At 44.3% G+C, this 24,253-nt stretch overlaps 1 protein-coding gene across 2 annotated transcripts in view; it reads left to right on the top strand.

The window, feature by feature from the left end:
- LOC126473551 (tubulin polymerization-promoting protein homolog) overlaps nucleotides 1-24,253 on the top strand; it is a 429,312-nt gene that overhangs the window by 171,394 nt on the left and 233,665 nt on the right. The window lies entirely within an intron of this gene.

Here is a 24,253-nt window from a genome sequence, read left to right as displayed (position 1 = left end):
TTTTTCGCATAAGGTTCCCTTTACGTTATCAGCAATACGCCAAGTGTAACTGCGCTCTGCAGCAAGTGAGAGCTTGTGCAGCTACGCTGTGTCTGCTCTGAGTCCAGGGCTGTCTTAGAACTGATTGAAAGTTCGAAACGCTACTGTTCTGGCTAAAGCGGATGTCCTGTGGCTCAGAATGTAGCTGTGCTTAACACTGAAAATACCGTTGTCATGGTATATCCAGAAAGATAACCTGTCGTTTTTACAGGTGCAGTTTTATCTGCCTTTTTTAAAATAGTAAAAAAAATTGGATGTCTATATAAATTTATATAATATTATTTACACTTTTTACTGTGATATAATTTTACTTTTTTCTGAATAATTACACAATACAATGAACATTTTATACGTAATAATTAATCCAAATATATATGATAAGAAAATGAGAAATGGAGTAACTTCTTTTAGCACTTTGTACATAAATGCTTCTTCATATTCTTCCCTCTGCCGGTCAGTGTGGCCGAGCGGTTCTAGGTGCTTCAGTCTGGAACCGCGCGACCGCTTTAGTTATAAGTTGGAACAGTGGATAGGCCTTGAAAAACTGAACACAGAGCAATCGAGAAAACAGGAAGAAGTTGTGTGGAACTATGAAAAAAATAAGCAAAATATACAAACTGAGTAGTCCTTGCGCAACATAAGCAACAACAAGGAAAATCGGTATACAGGAGCGCAGTGGTCCCGTGGTTAGCGTGAGCAGCTGCGGAACGAGAGGTCCTTGGTTCAAGTCCTCCCTCGAGCGAAATATTTACTTTATTTTCGCAAAGTTATGATCTCTCCGTTCGTTCATTGACGTCTCTGTTCACTGTAATAAGTTTAGCGTCTGTGTTTTGCGACCGCACCGCAAAACCGTGCGATTAGTAGACGATAGGACGTGCCTCTCCAATGGGAACCGAAAACATTTGATCGCAAGGTCACAGGTCAACCGATTCCTCCACAGGAAAACACGTCTGATACATTCTATACGATACTGGTGGCGGCATGTGCGTCACATAACAGTAATATGTTGTCGACACACCTAACTTGTACACTTGGCGAATGGGTAAAAAGATTCTTCTACCTTGCCCGATTTAGGTTTTCTTGTGGATGTGATTATCACTCCCAAAAAAGTGATCGCATCGGGCGGACAGACGGACAGATAATAATTGTCTGAAAACAAAAAATTAAAATTTGCACTCGACGGAAGACTTGAACCAAGGACATCTCGCACCGCAACTGCTCACACTAACCACAGGACCACGGCGCTCCTGACTGTGTACGACCCTTGAAGTTGCATATCTTCCAAATGGGACTACTCAGTTTGTATATTTTGCTTATTTTTTTCATAGCTCCACACAACTTCTTCCTGTTTTCTCGATTGCTCTGTGTTCAGTATTTCAAGGACTATCCACTCTTCCAACTTATAGCTAAATCTGAGGGGGGGTGCGATGGGGATGTTCCCTTGTAAGTTCTAGGGGACTGATGATCTCAGATGTTAAGTCCCATAGTGCTCAGAGCCATTTGAACCATTTTTCTTCCCTCTACATCCTCACATTTGAAAAGTCTGTCTAATGTTGATCCGTTGCGGTACTCTATCACGAAGTGTATTTTATATCTTTGTGGCCTTATATGGTGAAGTCAATTCTTCTGCCAACTTATACATAATCTGATGTTTGCATTATTGTTCACCTGTTGCTTCCTTATAGACTAGCCATGCATTAATCGCTGCGACGTCCAATACACTGAAAGGAAAAGAAAAACATGCATAGGTGATCGCAGACAGTACAAAGTCGCGCCATTTGTTCGACGACATCAACGTCCTACTTGCTGTTACTGTAGCACGCCACTGGTTTTGGTAGCTTTTAGGGATGTCTTTCAATGGCAGCAACTATGTCATGCACTGAGCTCAAAAGAAGCACTTTTTTGTTCTTTTTCCCTTGATAGCATGTTAGTCATGTCACCTGTTTTATGTAGTATAGTTGTGTGCAAAGATGTTACAACAGATTTTGCTGATTGAGGTGTTTCCCTTCTAGATTTCTTCACTGTACCCATGCCCACGATGTTTCTACTCTTTCTTTAAAAACTTTTTGCTAGGTATCTGGTTGTGAAAAAAATGTCACATTTAATATTTCTTCCTGTGGTAACGAAGAGCTGTATATGACGTGTTCTGTAAGAGGAACGCCTGTGGGGTGCTGTTCGTTTTTGCCTGTGTAAGGATGGAATAAAGCGACGTCATCGACAAAGGGTCTACAGATCGTCATAAGCCAGTCAGGAAGGCAAACAACAATAGCTGCGGACAGGTCTGAAAGCCATTTTTCACAAGTCAAAATGACAGATAAGTGGTCCTCTTAGTAGGATTTTGATGTGTCGACAGAAGTGCCGACACAGTGTTATTTTGAGGGGGCCGATAGGCACGCTATAAGCTCACGCAGAATATCTTGAAGTCTGAAACAGGACGCTCAATGAATTGCTATAAAGAAAAGTACGTTGCTTTGGGAATACTTAACTTTTATATCGTCCTTTGGTATACAGCATTCTTGATGATACAAGTGAGACTCTATCTTGAGGTACATGCAATGTTACAAATGGCGCCTTGCTAGGTCGTAGCCATGGACTTAGCTGAAGGCTATTCTAACTGTCTCTCGGCAAATGAGAGAAAGGCTTCGTCGGTGTAGTCGCTAGCAAAGTCGTCGCACAACTGGGGCGAGTGCTATCTCGTATCTCGAGACCTGCCTTGTGGTGGCGCTCGGTCTGCGATCACACAGTGGCGACACGCGGGTCCGACATGTACTAAATGGACCGCGGCCGATTTAAGCTACCACCTAGCAAGTGTGGTGTCTGGCGGTGACACCACAGATTTAATGTGCCATTTTTCAGAAAGGCCCTAAATGTTTGGTTCTTGGCAGATGTGTACCGGTACCTCACAAATATTTAATAAAAGTGATAGAAAATGGGAACTGTAGGACAAACTATTTACCACATACATGTCTGCTAAAGCAGAGCACCCGTCAAAATAACGGGTGCGGTCCTTCTAATGTTTCTGCTCCGGCCGGTGGTAAACTTGCCTATACGCGACGAACATCCCAGACGTATGAGGTCCAGACGTCGACGGTCTCCAGACACGCCGCGCCCTTCCAGCCACTCAAGCGCCCCTCGCTCCTCCAGCTCCCTCTCCAGGACCCTTCCGGAGCGTCCTGCCGCCTTCCTAACAACGCCGAGTTGCGCAAGAACACGCCACTCTTCTTCCTTGGCGCTGGCGTTAAACTAATAAAACTGCCCCAGGACGGACTGCATTAAATATAGCTATTGGATGAGATCTACAGGAAAGACACAGTCAACGTTTCTATCGTTAAAAGAAACTATTATATTGGCGTCCTCAGCACTGATCTGCGTGTTTTAGTAGCGAGAAATCTTGTGATGTCTCTGGAATGAGCATTTGGATGCTCAGAACAGAATCTGTGTCAGCAGCGTCCATGGATTCTTCATAAAGTAACAAAAAAAAAGTTCATCTGAATTGTGTTTGCTTCTGCATTACGAAACCTGGCACTATACTGAAGTGCACTGCGGCAAGAGAATCAGACAGTATTTTATAATTTACTTACCTGGCATGTCCACTTTCTGAAAATAACAATAAACGCTACCTGCGTGCTGTAATATCAAAGTTCATAGTTTGGCGTTTATGGTACTCCAAAAAGAACAAGTACGCAAAAAATACGATGAAATATTTCGTGTAATAATATTCAATGTTTCTTCGGTACCTTTTCACAAAACCAAGATAACTTCAACACAGCTGTACGAACAAGTGGAACTTAACTGCTTGCATTACTTTCACGTACGCAGCCGCTGACGTAATTGTATAATCAGTCTTAAGATTTCAAAAGAATGCAAGTATTGTTGGCAGTAGAATTTGAACTAAGTTAACATTCCAAAAATATTGCAGCGTTATTGATGACTTGCATCCATTCACGTCCATTGTGCATTCCGACGGACTTGGACAATTCCAGCATGACACTGCGACACCCCACACGTCCAGAATTGCTACAGAATGGCTCCCGGAACACTATTCTTAGTTTAAACATTCCCGCTGGCCACCAAACTTCCCAGACATGAACATTATTGAGCATATCTGGAATGCCTTGCAATGCGCTGGATTTATGGACAGCCCTGGCAGGATTCGTGGTGTCAGTTCCCTCCAGCACTACTTCAGACATTAGTCGAGTCAATGCCACGTCGTGTTGTGGCACTTCTGCGTGCTCGCGGGGGCCCTATACGATATTATGCAGGTGAACCAGTTTCTTTGGCCTTCCAGTGCAGTAATCACAGTAACGACAAGATGTTCAGGGAATTGTTACTTAATCCTAGTTTGTTGCTTTTTACTGATTGTATCTGCATCAAATTACTGTCTCAAGGGCAAACTTGCTCCTGTAACCACTCATTTGGCAAAATTTTTCATTATAATTGTTATTTGAATCAATTGTTTGCGGGAATAAAATTTTGTGTGCAGTGGCAGATGAATGAAGTTCTCTCTCCCCAAGTTCCAGTCCTTCCACTTAGTCCTTGATGGACGTTTTAGGAGGCGCCGATGTATCCCCTTATCAGTAACACGAGGGAACACAGGTTCTCGCTGACGTGCGGTTGTGCCGTCAGCGTTTCTCAATCAATACCACCCGTGACTTGAAGTCATACGCAATGGTTCCGCAGTCACCCGGGGTACCGCTGAATCGTGATTCATCACTGGACACAGTGCGTCACCATTCATTACCAGGTCACGCTTCTCGGTCACGGCGCCCTTCCTGACACAGGCGTTTGCATCGTGGCGTTTCCGGCAGCGTACGAACGGGACAGTAATTCGCTAGTCGGGCTGACGCAGATTGTTCCAGAGTGTCCATTACTTGTTCTCAAATGACAGGCGCATATGTGGAGGGTTTACGATGTGTTTGTTGTGCAATACTGCGATCCTGCCTTGTGGTGATCAGACGCGCTGTCCCGCAACACTGAGGACGAGTATGCGTCCCCGAATATTGACATGCAGTCCAGCACCGGGCCTCTCTCACACCCTAATGCCCCGAAAATCTCTGTATTGAAGGATTAGGCCAGCTGACCAAATGGAGACCCACACTGAAGCTCTGACAGGTTCCGATAACGCTGTCTCACACGAATACGCATCTCCGTTTCCTTTACAGTGATCACTCAACATCTGACTCTGTTCACGCCCTTTGTAAGCCTACCAGGCCCAGTAATAACGCCAGACACGAAAAACACTAATACACTCTGTTACCCGTGCTATCTGTCACACAGAATTGTAACTCTAATCCTCTACATACCCGTCGATAGTGTGTATCTGTACGAAGTTCCATTGACATACGAGAACGTCTTATGGGTATCTCTATTTTTCAGGCGGTGTACATTAATTCTTAACATTTATTTTCAGTTATGTCTGCCTTCTTAGCTGGGTGGGAACATGCTCGCCTCGTGCAAGCGGGCCCGAGTTCGATTCCCGGCCGGGTTGGAGATTTTCTCCGCTCGGAGACCGGGTGTTGTGTTGTCGCCATCATCATTTCATCCTCATCACCGTCACGCATGTCGCCCAATGTGTCGTCGACTGAAATAAGCCTTGCACTTGGCGGCCGAACTTCCCCGAACAGGGGTCTCTCGGCCAACGATGCCACACGCTCATTTCCATTTTCAGTTATGTTAATAAGCTACTCAGAGTTAATATCCAGCTTTCCTTTTTCTCCGCAGACACAGTGAATTAAACAATCACATAGTTAGCATGGTAAACGCCAATGTTGATTACAGGAATATGGATTCTCACTTTATAGTGAATCGGGCCATGAAGGAGTCGCTAAACTTGTAGACATGTACGAAATTTGCCACCTTAAGCTTTCTCCTGCAACGAGTGCGCCAATGGAGGCGGCGCAGCGATGAAAAACGCAAGCTCCTATTAGGGAGTTTACCGCTTCAAACCCCTGTCCGGCCATCCATATTCAGATATTCCGTAATTTCTGTAAATCACTTAAGGATACAGGGTACTTACAAATGGTGGAAAAATCGAATTTTTTTAATCACTTTATTAAATTCTATAGTCCTTCCTGATTACATTGATATATACACTATAGGGTTTCAAATGAAAAATGACCTATATATACCAAATATTAAAGTTACGGTCACGTATGCCGCCACGCCCCCTTTATTTCTGTTACAGAGACCAGTATTATTTCGAAAATAACTGTGAACTTTGTTTCTAGCAATTATACATATGATACATTGTATATGTTGGTAACAGAGCAGGTTTCTAGTGTCTATAAATGATTATCTTTGCTAGTATTTACTTTTGTTTCGCTGAAGCAGTTTGTTCACGTGTTACTGAACATATGTTGTCCAAGTGCTACATATATTTGTGGAAGTACATATCATTTAGTGTGCAATAAATACGAACTATGCCACGCATCAAGAAATTCAATAAAAGGAGATTCCGTGGTAACCAGTTCACAAACAAAGCAAGCCACACTGTTAAAAGTAACCTACGTATAAGTTCTCCAGGGAAAAATCTCCCACATGGCACGCCTCCTGGTGATTCAAATTTCTGTGTTAACAGTGACGCTGTATGTAGAGGATTTGTTGTTGTTGATGTGGGCATCTTATCATCTTTGATAAAGGAAGTGGCGAAATGTAAACAATGTGATGGTGTAGGCTGTGTGGAAATAACTGAACAACAAAGTAGAAGGAAGGGTTTAGCGTCAAAATTAGTTGTTCTGTGTAGATCCTGCAATAAATCTACCCCGAAAATGACTTCGAACATTGTGCATAATTCATATGATGTGAATTTGAAGTTAGAGTATACAATGTGTGCAATAGAAGAGGAAAAAAGGCTGCTCAAGCGTTTTGTGGTTTGATGGACCTACCTCTTCCTCCCAGTAGGTTCAGCAAGTACATAAAAACACTTTTAGGTGCCTTGATGGTTGCGTGTAAAGCATCTATGAAACGTCCAGTAGAATAAACTACAAATATTAGTGGAACCAGGGACATTACTGTTGCTCTTGATGGGACATGGCAACGCCGAGGACATCGTTCCTTGAATGGAGTTGTAAGTGCTACTTCTCTGGAGAATGGGAAAGTTGTTGATGTTGAGTGCTTATCTAAGTACTGCCTCACCTGCCATGGTAACACTGAAGGACATATTGAACATCAGTGTTCTAAGAATTACGGTGGTTACAGTGGAGGTATGGAGTGTGATGGAGCTCCACAAATATTTCAGAGGTCGGTGCCCGCTTTAACATTGGATATACGAAGTACCTAGGTGATGGAGACTCTAAAGCTTTCAATAAAATTAATGAGTTCAATGTTTATGGTGATACCTTGGTAACAAAACTGGAGTGTTGTGGACATGTGCAAAAGAGGTTGGGTGCTGAAGCTACTAAGAGAAATGAATGGAAAGTTGCTATCTGATAGAAAATCTCTGTCTGGCCGTGGCAGATTGACAGAAACTGAAATAGACCTTCTTCAGAGTTATTATGGACTGGCCATTAGACGAACTGCACCTCTGAGTGATGTTACAGCAATGAGAAAAGCTGTTATGGACCACCTACTTTCGTAAGTTCTCCACATATGACCACCCTGATCACGGACTTTTCCCTAAAGGAGCAGATTCTCGGTGTGTTTACCAAAAAGCAAAAGAAAGTGGTAAAATATACCATCATAAGCATTCTCTTCCTGAGCCTGTTATGAATGAAATAAAACCAATTTTTGGAGACCTGAGTGACCCTGTTTTGCTTAGAAAATGGTTTCATAGGGGCACTCAGAATATAAATGAAAGTTTCAACCATTGCATATGGATAAGATTACCCAAGAAGATTTTTGTAGGACAAAATACATTACAATTTGGTGTACTAGATGCAGTGATATGTTTCAATAATGGAGTGATAGGAAGGTCGGAAGTCCTGAGAAATTTAAGCATAAAATGTGGCTCTAATATGGAAGATTAATTGCTTGCGTGTGACAGACAACAGGTGCATGAAACTGAAAGATTCGCTCTTAAAGTTACCAAATGAGCAAGAAGAGCTAAAAGGAATACTAAGAGGAAGCTCGAAGATGAAGAAATGCTGCAGGATGAAGATTACGCTTCAGGAATGTTCCGAGGCACAGTTTAATTGGACTCATATCTTCATTCGCAATTTCTCGCAAGTTGTATTTTTCAGAATTCAGGTACAAATATTTCCTAAAGTTTATAAAGCATTGCTCTAATTTTTTTGTATAACTTTCAATAGTCCATATTTATGTAGTAGACCTAAGATTTATTGCAGAATTAAATAAATTACAGAAAAAATAACATTTTTACTATGAAAAAATTATTAAAATTAAAAGGTAAGATGTGATATTTTTTTTATCCTTGTAATATACATAATAGGTGGAATTAAATAGGTCTAGTACCTCAGCTATCATGTCACACAAAAAAATGGTTCAAATGGCTCTGAGCACTATGGGACTCAACTGCTGAGGTCATTAGTCCCCTAGAACTTAGAACTAGTTAAACCTAACTAACCTAAGGACAGCACAAACATCCATGCCCGAGGCAGGATTCGAACCTGCGACCGTAGCGGTCTTGCGGTTCCAGACTGCAGCGCCTTTAACCGCACGGCCACTTCGGCCGGCATGTCACACATATGATATAAATTTGGTCTCCTTCAAATGTATAACATTGGATTAAATGGTACCTCAATTTGAGGAAGCATTTTGAAAACAAAACTGCATCAATTTCTTTGTAATTTTTTTAATAACCCAGAGCAGGTTCAAAAATATTCAAAATACTTGTGATTTGTTTAGAAAGTGTGCTGCATTACCTGATATCAACAAAAAAACTGTAAAACATGTACATTATAAACAGTGCCAGAAAGAAATAAGTGTTCATTTTTACATAATATTGAGCCGGAATAGTACCCTGCATCCTAAAGGGAAACAATGGGGAGATTACATTGAAAAGGCGCAACCCAGTTTCTTTCCAAGTTCTTCCTCGATCCAAACTTAAGCTCCGTCTCCAATGACCTCGTCGCCGACGGGACGTTAAACCCTAATCGTCCTTCCTTCCTCCCTTTTAGCAAGTGCAAATTACACTGCTCAACCAGAACATTACGACCACCTACCTAATATCCGGTATGTCTATCTTTGGTACAACAGCGTTGCGTCGTGGCCTGGAAGCAATGAGGCGTTGGTAAGTCGCTGGAGGCAGTTTGCACCCATCTGCACACACATATCACCTAATTCCCGTAAATTCCGGAGATTGGGATGATGAGCTATGACGCCACGTTCAATCATATTCATGTGTTCGATCGGGTTCAGCTCTCTAGCGAGCTGTGGGGCCAACACATCAACTGGAATTTGCCACTGTGTTCCTCAAACCATTCCATCATACCCCTGGCCCTGTGACATGAAGCATTATCTTGTTGAAAAATGCCACTGCTGTTGGGGAACATGATGGTCATGAAGGGGTGTACGTGTATATGATACACCTTGGCCGTCACAATGTATTTTATAAAACCGCAGTGGTCGTCGGTCGAGGGTTGTAGTTCCATTCTGATAATGTGTGAGAACCGCTTAGTTCGCACAGAACTCAGAGAGCTGCCGACATTTTTTCTCCGTCACGCAGTATAGGTGTCAAGGAGCTCTGGAAGACGACGGATTAGCGGCGTCCCATCGACATGATTAAGAAGGTTGAAACTCCTGGTTAAACCCGCAGGTCAGAACCGGTAGGTGGAATTGTGGAAAGGGGCCAAAATTGAGCGGCTGTCACTTACACTCGAACACGTACAACTTTATTTAGTTGCCCAAACATTACAGCTTAAGTTTCCGAGCTTAATTATCGACTGAATATGTCACTCAATCTTACGACTTAAGGGCACAACCTCTAATTTTTAAAACGGCTGAAGGCCCATCACTTAATACACAACAACAATAAATTTTCAAACGGTAGAAGGCCCAAAGCTTTATCCAGGAAAAAATATTTTAAATGAGGGTGAAGGCTCAAACAATCTAAGACTCAGCAAGTAAGGAATTTTAATTTTAAGACGGCTGAAGGCCCATGATTGAAAAACAAAACTACAATAAATTTTCAAAAGACAGAAGGCCCAAAGCTTTATCCAGAAATATTTTAAAACGCCTGAAGGCCCATGATTTAAAAACACAACTACAATAAAGCATACAAATTCAAATCATCGGCTATGAGCCATTAAAATACACAATCAAACACCAATAAGAAAAGGCAGTACAGCCAGCGGCGCTCAGAAGATTCTGGGAGTCGGTCTGCACTTGAAATATTAACGTTCGCTTAGGGGAGACAGGTAGTCGGTCCTACTATATCCGATCCACCGGTAACCCAACCAAGAGACAGCCAACGGACTCACCGACACGACGACTTGCTTTCCACCCTACAGGCACACAAGGAACTCCAAAGCCAAAACGTAAGAGACGTAGCTGCCCACAACCAAGTATGCATAAGCTGTCAAAACTACACACAGTGACAACACGATGAGGAAAGGACACTGCCTGAATTTTACGTCAGCGGCCAGGGCAGGTAACCGGAACGCTAACGCCCACAAGGCAGAAAATTCCGCTGGTGCACTTGGACTTCAAATAACCAAAGTACAGTTAAACTCCACCGGATGGTGGCCAAACTTTCGCCAACTCTTAACACTCGCTGTTGCTCACGGGAATACCCCCAACAGCCAACCATGGAAACCAACGGCACAATGTGAACAGACCGACTTCGGTAATTAAATCACCACTCAACTTTGATGTCCTAGGTCGGTGAGCCACGAACCTCGTAGCAATCGGAACAGCTCCCACACACTCCGACACTGCGTAGAGACCGCCAGCGGGCCCGGCCCGCTGCGCCGCGGGGAGATTTCCTGGCTGATCCACACCAACCGACAGACTGCCACACATCAGCAAAGACAGCACTAAAATAACTGAACAGTCGACATCACAAGCTACACACAGTTTCACGAACACTTGCACGAATGACTAGACAATACTAACAGCAGCGACTGTGCAATATCAAGGACGAATCACGAGTCGGCACACGCAGGCAACCCATAAGCGATCGCCGGCCAACATACACGTCATCCGACCACACGACCGACCGACGACCAACCAAGGTGGTCCGCACTCAGGTGGTATGTATCGGCAACCGTCGGGCGAGTCATGGCTGTCCGGACCTCACTGCAGTCGCGCCCCGACTGAACTCGATCCCAACTCACCTCGAACACGCGACAACTGGGAAGTAATAGCAGTCAGCAAAGATAATACGCCAGGGCTGATAATATCGATAAGCGCCGCTGCTGCCGCTCACGGGCAGGTAAGGCAGCAACTCAGTGAGACCAGTAATTGAAATTAACATAACAAGGTGGTAGTGCAGTAAAAACAGGATGTCAAATGAGATATGCCACGAACACGAGCCACGCACGGCTCAAAGATATCGGGATTAATCAGACCATATAACGCTCTGCCGCTACCGATGGTCACGTGCCCATTGCATTCGTAGTCGCCGATGTCAACGGTGTTATTGGCACATGGATGGGTCGTCGGCTGTGGAGGCCTATCGTCAGTATTCGGTGCACGTGCGTTCACACACACTTGTACTCTGTCCAGCATTGAAGTCTAATTGTAGTCCCGCCACAGTTCGCCACAAGTCCTGTTTTATCAGTCTGCCAATTCTACGACATCCGATATCTGCAACGAGGGGTTTCAGAAGCAGAGAAAGTTCTTGAAAACTCAGATCACTCATTAGTGTTCTTCTTGAGCAATACAAGTTTCCGTCTCATGTATACTGTATTAGTTTTATCCCTCGGTGCTCTTGTGGATAGTAAATGTGACGCAATCCTTTTAGATGATGTACACTGTGTGATCAAAAGTATCCGGACACCTGGCTGAAAATGACTTAAAACTTCGTGGCGCCCTCCATCGGTAATGCTGGAATTGGTTCAAATGGTGCAAATGGCTCTGAGCACTATGGGACTTAACTTCTGAGGTCATCAGTCCCCTAGAACTACTTAAACCTAACTAACCTATGGACATCACACACACCCATGCCCGAGGCAGGATTCGAACCTGCGACCGTAGCGAATGCTGGAATTCAATATGGTGTTGGCCCACCCTTAGCTTTGATGACAGCTTCCACTCCCGCAGGCATACGTCCAGTCAGGTGCTGGAAGATTTCTTGGGGAATGGCAGCCCATTCTTCACGGAGTGCTGCACTGAGGAGAGGTATCGATGTCGATGTCGGTCGGTGAGGCCTGGCACAAAGTCGGCGTTGCAAAACATCCCAAAGGTGTTCTATAGGATTCAGGTCAGGACTCTGTGCAGGCCAGTCCATTACAGGGATGTTATGAAAGATGTAATCGCCATCCCCGAATTGCTCTTCAACAGTGGGAAGCAAGAAGGTGCTTAAAACATCAATGTAGGCCTGTGCTGGCAGATGCTCAACGGGCTTTCGCCATACTCACACCGTGCCATCGGATCACCACATTGTGTACCGTGATTCGTCTCTCCACACAACGTTCTTCCACTGTTGAATTGTCCAGTGTTTACTCTCCTTACACCAAGCGAGGCGTCGTTTGGCATTTACCGGCGTGATTTGTGGCTTATGAACAGCCGCTCGACCATGAAATCCAAATTTTCTCACCTCCTGCCTAACTGCCATAGTACTTGCAGTGGGTCCTGATGCAGTTTGGAATTCCTGTGTGATGGTCTCGATAGATGTCTGCCTATTACACATTACGACCTTCTTCAAACTGTCGGCGGTCTCTGTCAGTCAATAGACGATGTCGGCGTGTACGCTTTTGTGCTGTACGTGTCCCTTCACGTTTCCACTTCACTGTCAAGACAGCCATACGTGCTCCTTCTCTCGCCTAGCGTATTTTACCTCACTCCCTGTGTTCACCTGACATGGCGGCAAGTGGACTGTCCCTCTTCCATCAGTGAAGAAGAGGCCGGCCGAAGTGGCCGTGCGGTTAAAGGCGCTGCAGTCTGGAACCGCAAGACCGCTACGGTCGCAGGTTCGAATCCTGCCTCGGGCATGGATGTTTGTGATGTCCTTAGGTTAGTTAGGTTTAACTAGTTCTAAGTTCTAGGGGACTAATGACCTCAGCAGTTGAGTCCCATAGTGCTCAGAGCCATTTGAACCATTTTTGAGTGAAGAAGACATGGATTAACAGGCCTTTCCTGAATGACGACGTCATTTTCGAGGTGCTGCGATTTCTAAAGAACGAAAATGCAGACTACTACAACCAAAGCACCCACAAAGACACCAAGAGTGGAGAAGAATGTGCCGATGGATCAGTATGTAGAGAAGGGCTAACATCATCACTTCTTCTGTGCTTTTGCGATTCTAGATACAGTTTTGGAGATTGAGTGTGAATGCTTTCGTTCAATTTCTATCATTCGATTATTTCGATGGGATTGGTATCGATGGTTAATTGTGTGTCGAATGCGTAGAGTATTTCTGGGAGAACGATTGTCTGATAGTGGCGGAGTTTGGCTTCAGTGGAAGGTATTTCTTGTTATACGAGGGATATTCGGAAAGTAAGGTACGAGCGATCGCGAAATGGAAACCAAAGTGAAAATCAAAACTGTTATATTTGCTACAGTTGGCTACACCTTCCAGCTACTTTTCTACACAGTGGCCGCTCCGTCTTAGATGTCTGTCGTGGCGTTGTGCCAACTTTGCAATACTCTCGTCGTCGAAGGAAGCTACTGTAGTTTCCGACAATTTTATGTGCTGGGCTGCAGCTCGTTGCCTGTGCCAAAATGTTGTCTTCATAGGCAGCGGTTATTTTGAGCAGAGATGAAAATCACAGGGAGCCAAGTCCGGGCTGTATGGTGGGTGATCAAACACTTCCCATCGGAAACGCTTCAGGAGAGTCCGTATTTACCCTGTAGTGTGCGGCCGAGAACTGTCATGAAGAAAAGTTACGTTATGTAGGGTAGCACATAATCAGACGAAATCTGTCGATCTTGGCGCGAGACACTTTTTTCTAGGCATCTGAATGTGCTTACTGTGCGCTCAGAACTGAGAAGACCGACGCTGTCTACGGGCATACTAGAGACACTGCCCACACCTTTGTGCAAAGCTTCATCGAATTTTCACTGACGATTCCATTTAGCGACCGATGGTTTTTCACTTCGCGAGCGATCGTTCCTTACGTTCCGAATAGCTCTCTTTGATATTCCTGATGATTTTCCAGGCCTTGCACAGTTGTGCTGCACGGTTTTTATTGGTCGCTCTGTCAATATCAGTGCGTTATTGTTTCTGTACGCTCCTATTTACCATTTATGTCCCAAACTTATCACGTTCCTGTAGTTAATGCGTCAAAGTAGTGTTTTGTTTATGTAGAACGATTGCAGCAATGCAGTACTTTGATCTTACCGACGAGGCGTGTTTCCATGCACACAGTGTCCGCAGACAAATTCTTACAAAAGTCAAATGCGATTAATTGTGCAGGAAGGCTATTAGGAATCTAGGCGAGACCAGACTGGTGTTTACGTAATCGGCGAGAGAGTGCCAGTCCGTAATTATACGACCCATTTCCAACAGACTCTGTGGGAAGGGGGGCTGCGTAGATTAACGGTAGCGTTTAAGCACTATGCAGACGGTTAAGATCGCTGGAGGGATAAAGAGGCGGTAGCAGGCGAAATCGTTGTGATTGGCCACTGCTGGGTAGAGGGGTTGCCGCCAGGAGATAAACACAGCGACCGCATCCAATGTGAGCCCAAAGTCGATTCGACGCCAGAAATGTACCTAGCCGGCACCCCAAGACAAGAACCCAAGAGATGGCAAGATAAAAAATACGAGTAAATTAAAATTGAAACGGGAAGTGGGAAAACAGAACACCTTGCGGAATGAACACCACGCGCAGCTGTATGACAATATTTAAGGGGACACTACCGGATTCGTGGCTTATAGCCACGTCCTCATGTATACATCTGAGCAGAAAAAATCCGAAGGACTATCCGTATGGTCTAGCGAACCTGCATCATAAAATTATGATCACAAAACCCTAATAATGACAATCGCTATACATACATACATACAACGCTTTAAGTCATTGAAGACATCGATGTAGGAAAGAAGGAAGACCCAAACGCCGGCCGGTTGTGGCCGAGCGGTTCTAGGCGCTACAGTCTGGAACCGCGAGACCGATACGGTCACAGGTTCGAATCTTGCCTCGGGCATGGATGTGTGTGATGTCCTTAGGTTAATTAGGTTTAAGTAGTTCTAAGTTGTAGGGGACTGATGACCTTAGAAGTTAAGTCCCATAGTGCTCAGAGCCATTTGAACCATTTTGAAGACCCAAACCTTTACCGGTAAAACGGTGCATTTGGCAGGCAACGAGTTGCAAAAGGGTTGAATGGTGCGTACATCATCTTCCATAAAAACGAGGAAGCACCCAAAACTAACACTAATGAAAGAAATGGAATAGCGGGAACCTGACCATGGTCCGTATCAAAACAACAATTTGAATATTTCGAAGTTATCCAGCACATCCTAGTGACAGCCGCGGCGAACAAGAACAACACAACAACCACACTGGGCGTGAAAGCATTGGCACACACAGGGCATGGGGTTGACCTTGCGGCCAGAACTCAGAGCACCATCGCGAGGCGGGAAGAGCGCTGGACTAACCTCATCCCGCGTGCTTACACGCAACAACGAAAGGTGCCCCCCTCCCCTGATCCGTAACAACCAAGGAATAAACATTAACGTCCACAGTATAAGCCATTACGTACGGCACACTGAAACAAATGCGATTCCAGACGCAATACCGTAGAAGGAAGCGCAGAAAAGCTTACACATCACACCGCGTCCCGTCTTTATGACTATAGATAGGATGACATCACGAAGAAGATGCTAATATACGGGGTGTTCAAAAAGTCTCTCCGCAGTGCCGTATGATTGTTAGCCGCGCGTGTCGTATGCCGCAGTGAATATACCGAAATGAAACTCAGTGAAATACAAATTACTAATTTATTGAATATGCATTTTACTTACAAATGTTCACATTAAATGTTGAAAGTTTCCCCCCTGTCGTTGAATACACATTTCAATTCGTCTACTCACGTTTCGAAACACAAGCTGTAACATTTCTTCTGTAACAGAAGCAGTGAAAATGGATACTGCAGTTTTCAGTTCATCGATGGATTTTGGACGGTTTTTATAGACAGTTGCTTTTGCTGCACCCCAGAAGAAAAAGTCAGGTTGTGTTGGGTCAGGCGATCGTGGAGGCCAAAGTCCCTGTGAAATTATGCGATCACGAAAAACATCAACAAGCAGTGACATTGAAACGCGAGCTGTATGCGCGGTTGCACCATCTTGTTCAAAATAATCGTTCAGTATTTCACTTAACACAAGTTCTCCTATGAGTGGGTACAGAATATCACGGCAGTATCGTTGTGTGTTTATTGTTTCGTTGAAAAATATGGGACCCACAATTCGACGTCTAGAAATTGCAATCCGAACTCCTATTTTCACAGAATGAAGTGGTTCCTCATGAATACACAAAGGGTTTGCAGTACTCCAAATACGAGAATTTTGCGAGTTCGTGTACCCGGATAAATGAAACCACGCTTCATCAGAGAAAAAACATTTCGTTACGAATAGACCTTCCATTTTGTTGAACGAAATTTTTAAACCATTGACAATAATACAGTCTCTTGCCATGATCAGTATTTTTCAGTTCTTGCACGACTGTCACTTTGCATGAGAAAAGTTCAAATTTTTTCCTTACAGCTGTGTGGGCCGTTCCGACACTAACATCGATTTCCTCGGCGAGTTTTCTTACTGATTTGTTCGGATTCATGGGCATTTTATCGGAAATATCGAGTCGTTTATCCTCAGACAAACCGCTAGGACGACCACATCTCGGTGCATCTGTCACTGAAGCCGTACTTCGAAATTTGTTAATCAAATCTCGCACAGTATCGCGATGTGGGAGTGTTACCTCCGGGTGAACTGAAATAAATGTTTGACGAACTGAAACTGTGTATTTACCTCCAGCTTTGAACACTTGTTCGACTAGAAACACACGTTCTTTAATGGTTAGCATTTTAACAGTGACAAAAACGAAATAAACGAACAAAGGAACTAAGCTTAAGCGTTCACGTCAACACGTAACGACACACACCAACGGTACTACTGACGCTGGCTGAGAAAAACGAAACAGTGGAATGTTGGGAGAGTCCACTTGAAAGGAAGTAACCCAGGCAGGCGAACAATCGTGCGGCACGCGCGGCTAACAATCATACGGCACTGCGGAGATACTTTTTGAGCACCCAGTACACACAAGAGGCGGAACAGAACAACAAAAATACATGGCCGACAGGGATAACATAATCACTGAAGTGAGAAAAGTTACGGGCGAGCGATACGCACGTACACAGATGGCGGTAGTGCCGCGTACACAAGGTGTAAAGGGGCAGTGCATTGGCGGAGCTGTTATTTTTACTCGGGTGATTCACGTGAAAAAGTTTCCAATGTAATTACGGCCGCACGACGAGGATTAACAGACTTTGAACGCGGAATATTAGTTGGAGCTAGATGCGTGAGACGTTCCATTTCGGAAATCGCTAGTGCATTCAATATTCCGAGATTCACAGTGTCAAGAGTGTGCCGAGAATGTCAGATCTCACGCATTACCTCTCAGCATGGGCAACGCAGTGGCCGACGGTCTTCACTTAACGACCGAGAGCAGCGGTGTTTGCGTACAGTTGTCTGTGCTAAAAGGCAAGCAACACTGCACGAAATAACCGCAGCAGTCAATGTGGGACCTATGACTAACGTATCCGTTATGACAGTGCGGCGACCTCTGGCGTTAATTGGATAAAAAGGGGCAGACGATCGAAGCGAGTGCCTTTCCTTACAGCACATCGCCTAGAGCACCTATTGGTATGACCATATCAATTGGCCCCTAGACTACTGGAAAACCGTGGCCTGGGCAGAAGAGTCCAGATTTCAGTTGGTAAGAGCTGATGGTATGGTTCCACCGTTGCGTAGACCCGACGAAGTCATGGACCCAAATCGACAACAAGGCACTTTGCAAGCTGGTGGTGGCTCTATAATTGTGTAAGTTGTGGTCCATCTGAACCGATCATTGACCGGAGATTGTTATGTTCGGCTATTTGGAGGCAATCTGCAACCATTCATGGACTCCACGTTCCAAAACAACGATGGACACGGCCTCTCAGCCTGGAAGTTTTAACTGAAGACAACACCGGCCGTAAAAGGCTACACTGAACGATGGAATTTTTATGGATGACAATAAGCCATATGACCGGGCCAAAATTGTTCGCGATTGGTTTGAAGAACATTCTGGATAATTTGAGCGAATGGTTTGGCCATCCAGATCACCCTGCATAATCCCATCGAACATTATTGGGACATAATCGTGAGGTCAGTTCGTGCACACCATCTTGCAACAGCACCGGTCCCACCAGTCTGACTATGAAGTGTGTGCTGCGGATACAGTCCCATGTTGCGCATAATTTCCACCTCTTGTGGCATATCGAGAGGAAAATAGAGAACACGACTTGCATCGATGTACGTTCTTTCTCTTATGCAAGAACACAGAGAAGTGAATCGCGTCGCTGTTTACAAGAAAACGATGTATAAGGATCACATCCAAATTTTGTGACCACAGCATGCTGCAGTGGCGAGATTTAAAAACTTATAAAAGACGGTGATGTACCAGAATGCTGCTATAATTGTTAATTGCTAGACGTTTTACATTAGCAATAGACCTATTTCGACATTATCGCCATCTTCAGGCTATTTCCATATTGCATTGTGGCGCTGTCGCTGTGTTATAATCTTAGTGTTGCATAATTCGTTTTCAATTGAAGCCAAGTTTTTACATATTTATCTTAATCTCTATTAATTGCTATTGTTCGCAGATGTAAGCTAGGGCTTTTATCGCTTGTACGTACTGTTGTGGTTTTCACAGCTACGATTGACAGCTAAGCGATAAAAAACTAGCTTTCACCTGCGGACAACAGCAATTAATAGAGATTAAGATAAATATTTAAAAACTTGGCTGCAGTTGAAAACGACTTATGCAACAGTAAGATTATAAGAGAGCGACATCTCGGCGATGCAATATGAAAATAGACTGAAGAGGGGCGATAATGCCGAAATAGGACTATTGCTAATGTAAAACGTCTAGCAATTAACAATTATAGCAGCATGGTCCAAAAGAAAATAAATTCAAAAATTTGTTCCGCGAGTACTTCCAAGGAATCCCTAAAGCCACTAAGCCTGCCAGGTTGGGTTGAGATGTTTGACGTCATCTACGCATTTTAGGGAAGATTTGTTGACGTTTTTAAAGCTCAAACATAATTCTACCGAGTAAGACAGGCAAAAAACGGAAAGCAGCAATAGCTCCTAAATAGATCATATTTTTCAGTCTTATTACTCTCTGGGTGCTAGAAAGCAAATTACTGTAAAAATGAATATAACATTTTAATTCTTGTAATTTGAAAATACGGACGTTAAGAGGTGCTAATGACTTTAGAAGAATGTTGCTGTCAAAAATAGCTAACATCAAACGATCATTCCCCAAATTGACAAAAGTTTCAACATTTGTTAACATGAAGAATCAAGTGTTAACTCCCTGAAAAACCAACAGAAACCGTCAAAAAGCATTTCGGGAAGCCTCACGAAGACGAGAGGCTGACAGAGATAGTAACTAACTTTATCATCCAATGACTCACACTGTTTATTCTTAACTATTTACCTAGCTTCAGGGAGTGAAGGAAGTCAAAGACGCGTACAGAGCGGCACGGCTTTTGTTTATACTGTAGTTAACGCCTGAGGTATAAGTCTTAAAAGTAAAATATATAAGTCAGTGACATTTCCTGATTGAGTTTGTTTCCAATACAATGTTAAGAACTTTATTTAAAGTACAAATACCTGGTACACAGGACTCACCAGAGCTATTGTTAGTAAAATATAACTCACTGGTATCGAGATACCCTGATATAAGCATAGCCCTCTTGATTTATCTAACAGTACTTGTCAACGTTGCAAATGCTGAGCGTTTTTTTTTGTTTTTTTTCTTTCAAGAAGAAATTATTACGAAAACTGGTTACGTTCTACAGTGAGACTGCAACTATCATCTTCTGCAGTAATACTATCAACGGAAAATGAAAGAGCACAGTAAATCGATTTTTCTAAAAGAAGCTGCGCGGTCTAAGGTGCCTTGTCACGGTCCGTGCGGCTGCCCCCGTCCATGGTTTGAGTCCTCCATCGGGCATGGGTTCGTGTGTTGTCTATAGTGTAGGTTAGTTTAAGTTAGGTTAAGTAGTGTGTAGGCTTAGGGACCGATGACCTCAGCAGTTTGGTCCCATAATACCTTACCTCACACTTCGAAAATAATAGACCGTTTTGCTGATACAGAAATGAGAGAAAACATTTCACCAAAACGAAAATTTATGTCAAAGTACTCATACAACGTGAGCAGTTTTTGTTTTGTCATGGACGTTCATACACTTCATCAGATTAATTTTTCGTTTCTGTTTTGTCTTACAGTACAGTAGTGTATTGTTTTTAACTGTTTTTAACATTATTTTGCAAAGTAAGGCTGAAATACCAGTTAAATACAGATTTTTATTTAAGAAACTGGTTTAGCATTTCATGAAAGTTTCTATTGGGCGGTAAAGAAGGAAAGAATAGTTTTTAACGTCCCGTCGAGACAGACAGCAGACTAGAAGCACAAACTGAGATTAGTAAGCAGGTTAGTGGGACCGGAATTTGCACCGCAGTGCTCTAGCAAACGAGTCCAGCCTGCTCGCACGACGAAAGAGCGGGAGTCCAGTCGTGGAGGAGGAGGGGAACCCCTGCTTTGGGCCCCATGGTTGTGGTTACGACACTCATTTACACGTTTCGCAAACAATGCGCCGACACAGGGGGGAGGGGGGGGGCGTTGTCCGGCCGCATCCGTCGGCATTGGCCGCGCCTCGACATCCGCGTTTAATTAAAACCTCGCCAGTCCTGTAGCTCTGGACGTCTGCAGGAGGCTGTCATCTCGGCCATTCGACAAGTTGCGCAAAAAGCCTCCGTCCTACTATACGAGGTGCATTCAACTTCTCAGGCCTCCGATTTTTTTTCTCCGGACTGGAAAGAGATAGAAAAATGCTCATTGTTTTAAAATGAGGCCCCGTTCATTGTCAATACGTCCCAGAGATGGCAACACCTTACGGCAGATGGAATTTTACCGCCAGCGGCGAGAATGAGAACTGTTCTAAATACTTAAAATGGCGACGTTTTCCTTACTTGAACAGCGTGCAATCATTTGTTTTCTGAATTTGCGTGGTGTGAAACCAATTGAAATTCATTGACAGTTGAAGGAGACATGTGGTGATGGAATTATGGATGTGTCGAAAGTGCGTTCGTGGGTGCGACAGTTTAATGAAGGCAGAACATCGTGTGACAACAAACCGAAACAACCTCGGGCTTGCACAAGCCGGTCTGACGACATGATCGAGAAAGTGGAGAGAATTGTTTTGGGGGATCGCCGAATGACTGTTGAACAGATTGCCTCCAGAGTTGGCATTTCTGTGGGTTCTGTGCACACAACCCTGCATGACGACCTGAAAATGCGAAAAGTGTCATCCAGGTGAGTGCCACAAATGCTGACGGACGACCACATGGCTGCCCGTGTGGCATGTTGCCGAGCAATGTTGACGTGCAACGACAGCATGAATGGGACTTTCTTTTCTTCGGTTGTGACAATGGATGAGACGTGGATGCCATTTTTCAATGCAGAAACAAAGCGCCAGTCAGCTCAATGGAAGCACACAGATTCACCGCCACCAAAAAATTTTCGGGTAACCACCAGTGCTGAAAAAATGATGGTGTCCATGTTCTGGGACAGCGAGGGCGTAATCCTTACCCATTGCGTTCCAAAGGGCACTACGGTAACAGGTGCATCCTACGAAAATATTTTGAAGAAGAAATTCCTTCCTGCACTGCAACAAAAACGTCCGGGAAGGGCTGTGCGTGTGCTGTTTCACCAAGACAACGCACCCGCACATCGAGCTAACGTGACGCAACAGTTTCTTCGTGATAACAACTTTGAAGTGATTCCTCATGCTTCCTACGCACCTGACCTGGCTCCTAGTGACTTTTGGCTTTTTCCAACAATGAAAGGCACTCCCCGTGGCCGCACATTCACCAGCCGTGCTGCTATTGCCTCAGCGATTTTCCAGTGGTCAAAACAGACTCCTAAAGAAGCCTTCGCCGCTGCCATGGAATCATGGCGTCAGCGTTGTGAAAAATGTGTACGTCTGCTGGGCGATTACGTCGAGAAGTAACGCCAGTTTCATCGATTTCGGGTGAGTAGTTAATTAGAAAAAAAATCGGAGGCCTTAGAACTTGAATGCACCTCCTAATAGCGCTTGTGGTTGAAGAATTGTTACCGTGTGCTTGAAAATTACGACTTACCAACAGGTGATCATACTTACGTCGCCGTAGGCTGCCCAATTACCTAGTAGGGTAGCTACCAGTGATACCATCAGCAATTATTTAAGGAGACCAATTCCTGTGTATAAAACAGCTTCAGACGTCTTATTACTTAACACATTGAGGTGACAAAAGTCACGGCATACCTCCTAATATAGTGCCGGACCTCGTTTTTGTCGGCTTAGTGCAGAGACTCGACGTGACGTGGACTCAAAAAAGTCGTTGGAAAGCCCCTGAAGAAATACTGGGCCATGCGGATACATAGCCGTCCATTATTGCTGAAGTTTGGCCGTCATGAGATTTTGTGCACGGACAAAGTTCTCGATTATATCCCATAAATGTTTCTCGATGTGTATGCCCAGATAATTCTCTCGATTTGTCCAGAACGTTCTTCAAACCAATCGCAAGTAATTGTGACCTGATGACATGGCGCATTGTCATCGATAAAAATTCCATCGTTGTTGGGGAACATGAAGTCCTTCAATGGCTGCAAATGGTTTCCAGGTAGTCGAACATAACCATTTCCGGTCGATTATCGGTTCTGTTGGATCGGAGACCTCTGTCCACTCCACGTAAACACAGTCCACGCCATTACGGAGCCACCACCAGCTTCCACAGGGCTTTGTTCACAATTTCGGTCCATGGCTTTTTGGAGTCTGTGCAACACTCTAACCCTACCACAAGCTCTTGCCAACTGAAATCTGGACTCATCTGACGAGGCCACGTTTCTTCCAGTCGTCTGGCGTCCAACCGATATGGCCGCGACCCCAGTAGAGGCGCTGCAGGCGAAGTCGTGCTATTAGCAAATGCACTCGCGTCGGTCTTCTGCTGGCACTGTCTCAGCGGTACCGTTCTTCTCAAGTCCCACACTGATTTTCTGCGGTCATTTCACTCAGTGTTGCTTGCCTGTTAGCACCGCTAATTGTACACCAACGCCGCTGTTCTCGTCGGCCACTGCGTTGTCCGTGGTGAGAGGTAATGCGTGAAATGTGGTGTTCTCGGCACACTCTTGACACCATGGACTTCGGTATATTGAATTCCCTAACGATTTCCGAAATGGAATGTCCCATGCGTCTGGCTCCAGCTACCATTCCGCGTTCAAAGTCTGTTAACCTCCTTTGTACAACCATAATCATGTCGGAAACATTTTCACGTAAATCACTTGAGTGAAAATTATAGCTCCGACAATACACTGCCCTTTCGAACCTTTCCGCCATTTGTGTATGAGCTTACCGCTATCCCATGGATTTTCTCACCTCAGTGTAAATGACTTATTGTGTTCAATATTTGACGTTAACCACTTGAAAACTTGATGGTTGAAGATGCACAACCCTAATTATGTCAATTTTATCAGTTTCCAATTATGTACACATAGACTAATGAATTGCTCAAAAGTAAAAGCAACTTATGTAGGTTTTGAGTCTCCAGCCGCAAAGGTTTCACATGCTTAACGATAAACATTTAATACAGTTGCAAGTCGCTACGTGCGCCGGCCGGTGTGGCCGAGCGGTTCTAAGCGCTTCAGTCCGCAACCGCGCGACTGCTACGGTCGCAGGTTCGAATCCTGCCTCGGGCATGGATGTGTGTGATGTCCTTAGGTTAGTTAGGTTTAAGTAGTTCTAAGTTCTAGGGGACTGATGACCTAAGGTGTTGAGTCCCATAGTGCTTAGAGCCATTTGAACCACTTCAACCTTAAAACGTGTTATGATACTTTACAGATCCAACAGATAT

Source organism: Schistocerca serialis, chromosome 4, assembly GCF_023864345.2.
Source record: "Schistocerca serialis cubense isolate TAMUIC-IGC-003099 chromosome 4, iqSchSeri2.2, whole genome shotgun sequence".
Lineage (NCBI taxonomy): Eukaryota > Metazoa > Arthropoda > Insecta > Orthoptera > Acrididae > Schistocerca > Schistocerca serialis.
The sequence above is the reverse complement of the archived record's forward strand: the minus strand, read 5'-3'. Positions and strand labels throughout refer to the sequence as shown.